The sequence below is a fragment of the Condylura cristata genome, unplaced genomic scaffold (assembly GCF_000260355.1).
Source record: "Condylura cristata isolate star-nosed mole 26May11 unplaced genomic scaffold, ConCri1.0 scaffold00014, whole genome shotgun sequence".
In the NCBI taxonomy this organism is placed as follows: domain Eukaryota; kingdom Metazoa; phylum Chordata; class Mammalia; order Eulipotyphla; family Talpidae; genus Condylura; species Condylura cristata.
Genome location: NW_004567115.1, coordinates 42135772 through 42141771, shown reverse-complemented (window position 1 = coordinate 42141771; position 6000 = coordinate 42135772). Strand labels below are relative to the sequence as shown.

The following is a 6000-nucleotide window of genomic DNA, read 5'->3' as shown; positions in this document are numbered from 1 at the left end:
GGAGCCCCGCACGGGCTGGGCGGCCGCGGAACTTTCGGGCGCTTGGGCTGGCGGCGTCCGTGGCGGAGGCTGCGCGCTGGGAGGCGCCGTGGGGTCCCGGCAGTGGGCTCCTGGGATGCTTCCAGGATGCTTCCAGGTCCTTGGGGCTTGGGGTCTGCCACGTCTCGGGCTTGTGCTTTAACCTTCCTGCGGCGAGGAGCGCTGTGTCTGCCGCGCTGCCGAGAAAGCCTCCGGGGATCCGGGGGAAGCAGACGCCAAGCCGCCGCGGTGGCCATCGCCGGACTCCAGATCGCTGGGATCCCCGTGCTTCACTTTCCCCGGATTGAGGGAGGGTGTACTGTCCCGGGCCCCCAAGGCCCGGGGTGCGGGTTCCGCGTTCGTAGCCGGTAGAGCCCCGCGTCCGGATGCTTCAAGGGGTGCGAGAAGCTGTACGTGCCGCGAGCCGCCGCCTCGCGACTGAAGCTGTTGGAGTTTGTCGCATTTGACTCCATAGCAAGTTGGCATCGAATTGCTTCATGGTGTGAAATGAGGAAACGTGCTTCATAGGTTTAAAAAACAAAGTAATTGCAAGGCCCATTTATTTTAAGCTCAACCATTACAGGGAGGGAAGCCAGCCTTCCCTCCCTCCAATAAATAAATAAGTCACCCCAAAACTTGAGCATGCAAGTTGCAGAATTTATAAGCAGCAACCTAGCAGAAGAAAAAGAAAGAGGGTTTGCAGGTCCATTATCTGCTCACGCTGTAGAAAATAATCCGCTGTAGTTGAACTGCCTTTGTTTTTAAGGATACTTGTTAACAAAAGTTTGGTTACTGTAGCAGTCTTTGTTTTGTGCTTTCTTAGCTTTATATTCAAAACTTGGAAACCTAGCCTTGCTGTTGCTGAGCCACGATGTTTTTTGTAAAGTTTCTCACTTTTGTTTCTACATGAAACACATTTTTTTTCAGTTGCTACTATGCTGATATAGTAAAATTGTACAGGGTAAATGCAACATAGAAGATTTATTTCCAGAAAAGTAACTTAGAATGGTGTTTTACTGGCATTTTACTTTTACAGAAAATGCAGTTTCTTGGTCCCACTGTGGCTTCTACTATCTGTTCTCTTAAGAATATTTAGTACTATCACTACTTTTAGGATTATTGGACCCTGTAGAAGCAAAGTAAACAGTCCTTGTTCTGGGGAAAACTAGTTCTACCTCTTACTAAAGCAAAATGCCCAAGCTTGTTTCTACAAGTACAACTTAGTGGATTCAGTTATTTTATTTATCAACCTCATTACCAAATTTCTTGCCTTCTGGATAGCCCTTAATAGTATTTCAGGTGCATTGACTTTTCATTGGGTTGTGAATAGCTCTGAACGTTTGTTCTTGCCGGAAAGGGCTCCAGCTCTCATTCCAAATACCAGGGATGATTTTTCCCAAGTGCTATGCTTGTATGTAACTGAGATTTACTGAGGAAGACTTGAAATGTCTGGATGACAACATCATCAGCATGTTTACAGTGTCTATAAAATAAACCTACGGTCCCTGTTTTAGCCAAATAGTTTGGTTGGTGGCATTCATTGCTCCTAAATGCATTTCTAAGTACTTTTACAGAAAAGTGTGGCCATTTGTGGAAACCCAACACAGATATTGAGAAATTGTGATTCTATAAAAATGCCCCAAGTTTACACCTAGCATGAAGGTGCATCTCTATGCCCCGCTGTCTTAGTCAGCTGGCTCTGTATTCTCCGGCTGCAGCCCTCAGTGGAAATCAGCACGGTTTCCCCGAAACCTTGAGTTCATCTTGACCTAGAGGAAGAAGGGAGGCCTTAATTTCCCTTTGAGAATGTGAGCTTGAGTGTAGATGGATAGGCTACCTTCTGGACCTAAATATCCTATTTCTAGTGCTGCAGGAGAGTATTAGAAAAGATCATGACACTTAACAAAAGGTATATTTAAATCCTGAAGAACACTTTCTCCTAATCTAAAGTAACAAAACTATTGAAGAAGGGGGTTATTATTGCTAAGGAAGAAAAAGTAGCAACAGTATACCTTGTATTCAGATTAGGAAGCAGGCAATAACCTTCCTTTTGTACCTGTGCGTTCTTACAGCTCAACTGCTGAGCATGTAATTGTTAGTTTTATTGCGTGCCTTTAGATTTCTATATTGCATGACATTAGATATTCATAGAAAACTATTGCCTTTAAAAATAGAGCTTCCCCATTCATGTGACCATAATTTATTCAACTCTTTGACTGTGCAATTCAAATACTGGAGGCTATTTAAACTTGGCTTGATGTGAACTTTTCTACTTTTCTTTTTAACCCAAGAACTTCCAGATGCTGAAATTCTAGATACATACTGTGACAAAGTTGATTTAACCTCTAAGGCAGCCCATCAGATTTGTTAGATGAGTGTCTTTTTCTGAATTTAGAAATAGTACAGATAATATCACCTGCCTAATCAAACATCAAGCCAAGTACTTGGGGTGCAGCCTGCCCTTTTCTTAGCCAAGCCCAGGAAACTGGGCAACAGTCTATGAAATGGTGAATCTCATTAATGTTAGAAATAGCCTCAGAAGCAAATGGTTCATTTTAAATTTGCTATCTTACCTTCCTGGAATAGTTAAAGGATTAAAGAGATTTGGTCTATTATACAATAATATCCAGTTAAGAGCTGTCTGAACTGGTTCCTAAGTTATATTCCAAATAGAAGTAGCATGAATTTATTGTTCATGCTTCTATCCCACAACCCCCATTTTTACTCATTAAAATATAACATTCATTTTTCTTTCCCACAATCTTTTATAGTTAGGCCCCAGAGGCTGTAAAAGTGACTAAGACATAATGAGTCACAATCTAATCAGAGGGACATGTTGAGGACAAATAAACTACAGGCCATAGTAAGTCCTCCAGGAGAGATGTATGTACATGACCTTGGGGAAGCAGAGAAGAAGGGGTCCCTTAAGCAGGAGATGGAGGGGTAGGCCTGAAAATACTGACATATGCATGGGAGCTTAAAGAATGTTGAAGAATTGAGTGGCTTCTAAGCAGAGAAGTGGACTCCCCAGGCAGAGGGAACACTGTGATGGTGCTAACAATAAGGACCCTGCAGAAATGTCCATATTAGGAGTTGTAGATGAGGATCTTGAGAGAGATTCCTTGGGATTATCCTCTGGCCCAGTGTAACACAAGAGCCCTTGTGAAGGAAAGAGGGAAGCAGAAGTCCGTATCAGCATGAAGCCAAGTGAGAAAGACTCAGCTGACCACGCTGAAATGGACGGGGGAACAAACCAAGGCATGCAGCCTTGAGAAGTTGCAAAGACAATGAAACCATGTTCCCCTAGAGCTTCTAGAAAGAACACAGCCATGCCAGCTCCTTGATTAGGCAATTATGACCCCTGTTGGACTTACAACCTACAGATCTGAAAGGCAATGACTTTGCAACAGTGCAACAGAACAGAGCTGCAGAAGCGGTACAGCCATATATCAGCATGTCAAAATAATGGGCAGGGGAAGAAAGGGAAGGCAGTGGTCTGCTTTGTGATGAATGCAGTGTCATGCAAAGGTATTTGGACTTTATCCTATTGCAGATAAACAATGGGGAACCAGTTAAGGGTTTTTAAACAGGAACATGCAATGAACAGACAACTTGCCAGATTTATCTTCCTAAAAAAGCCATGCGTAGCTAAATGCAAGTCTCATTGGACAGCTTGACAGAAGGGGTATAACCAGAGGTGGTCAGAGGAAGGGAGAGCTGTGGAACCATGTCATTACATAGGTCAGTTCTCTGAACTGATGTGAAGTGACATTTGTTTGTATGTGTGAAATTAATAGCTTCAAAAAACCATTCACAGTTCTTGAGAAGGACAGAGCCAGTAAAGCAGAAGAGCCAAGTTATGTGACTACTTTGTATCTGCTCATTATCCTCTTAATAGGCAGCTGCTCTGCTGGCTCCATGCTGTGCAGGCCAGAGCTGGGGAGGCTCAGGTTGACATGGCTAACTTGAGAAAAACGTGATGTCATCTGGGACAGCGCTGACCAGTTGTGGGCTTATTAGTTCAGCTGGGAAACGCGATTCTGCGCTTTGCCACTTTGCGTGGGTTCCATATTTCCCCAGGGATGGGGAACAGCTACAACTTCTGTGTTTAAATAGAAACTATGCAGTCACTTCTTCCCAACATCGTTATCCAGCCCTTTTTGCATGGGTCTTAAAGTATGACTGTCCTAGGAAAACTTCAGTCTCACTGAATTGACATCTCTGCCTGGAAAACTCAAACTGAGGAAATCACCTACCTAGATTGAAACTGAACCATGGATAGAAGGAAAAATAATTTTTCCAGAAAATATGGTAAAGAGGCTCTTGCCTAGCAAAATCTGATATTGCAAATAACAGTAAGGCTTGATTAAGACTTATCTTAATAAAAAAAAAAAAAAAAACCTGTACTTTCTGTCTCTACCCTGTAGCTCCCATTTGCATAACTTTATAAGGTTTGTACTCAAACTTCCTTATGTAATGAACGCAACAATTATTATTTTCCATCATAAAGGAGGAGCTCAGTGTAAACTATTCTGTCTTTCTAGAATCTTAGCCTTAGTCTCTGGGACATGTGCCCTCAGTTCACCCCATGTTTTTTCTTTATGACGCTTTCTCTGAGTTTGTCTTTCCCTGGGTCCTAACCTTATCTTGGGACCCAATGGGCTCTGCAGTTTTCTTCATGGCCCAGTCAGTCACCCATGTACTGTGTCTCCAACCCCTTATCTTCAGGTAACTCTCCCATCCATTCATCCAGTAACTCACTCATTCATTCATTGACTAGTGATAACCTGAGAGCTTCCATTCTCATGAAGGGACAGATGTGCAAAAGGATGGTTACAGTGAAACAATGTGGTTATGGCAGAGGACAGAGAGAAAAGGGTGTCTGGGCTATGGGAGTCCTGGAGGCTTTTCAACCAAGATCTAAAGGCTGATTTAGGCTTTGCCAGCTGTGCAGTTCATGGAAGGCAGCACCGCTGGACGCATGGAGGGCTTTGGGGGTTACAAGAAGGGGGATGGGAGAGGACACTCCAGAAATGAGGGCAAAGAGGTAGGTAGGAGCCAGACCATGCAGGATCATGTGTGTCCTGCCAAGGACTTAGCTCTCTATACTAACAAAGTGAAAACATGGAGTGTGTTTTAACTCAGAACTTTTAGAACAAGCTGGTTCCCCAACAACACAGCATGTGGGTTGGAGGTAGGTGAGACTAGAGGCAGTTTTACAAGGAAGGCATCTAGCATGAAAAGGGTCAGAGGTGCAGAGCTTGTAGACCAGGGACTCAGCCGCTGTGGGCAGGAGTAGAAAGCAGGTGTCTTAAACAGTTTCCAGTGGTGGGTTACCTGTCCGGAACTGCAGAAGGGCAGAAGCTGTCCCCTACTCAAGGGACTGCATGCCCAGCAGAGCTCTCATGGCTTTCCTGCTGAGTATAAGACTTTGTAACAGCAGGGTCCAGCCTCCACCTAGTGTGCTTCATCAGAGGAACCAAAAGAGAGAAGTGGCAGGCAAGCCCATCCCCAGAGCTATGTGTGAGGGAGTAAGTCGGCACTGGGTCACACCACAGGCCGCAGACTTTTAGGAGACGCTTCGAAAAAAGAAGTAATTAATTCTCCACAGGTTCTCCAGTTTCTGGACAAAAGCTTTGCTAATGAGACTGAAAGGAAATTGATGCACAGTAGACTTCCCCAACTCTGGAGTTAGGAGGTCATTCTTTTAGAGACTGAGCTGAAGTTGATTCTTTGTAATCAGTGGGGAAAAGGAAGCTTGCCCAACAGATGTTTCAATAGAATCCCAACATTTTCCTTCCATGGAGAATTTGAGTTGGCTGAGGCGCCAGGAAGAGTGTAAGGGAAGGTTTTGCTCCCTAAGGAAATAAATGGTCAGAGTAAAGTGCTCCTGAATTACCCACCCATGGGCTCCACCCTGTTCAACAGGGCTAGAGGACACAGACTGGGGGGATTTCGAGTCATTCTCATCAGTTCAATAAA

At 44.3% G+C, this 6000-nt stretch overlaps 1 protein-coding gene across 1 annotated transcript in view; it reads left to right on the top strand.

Annotated features, from left to right (window-relative positions):
• The window catches only part of MFAP3L (microfibrillar-associated protein 3-like), a 41170-nt gene that overhangs the window by 1759 nt on the left and 33411 nt on the right, over positions 1–6000 (top strand). The gene's annotated exons all lie outside the window — the stretch shown is intronic.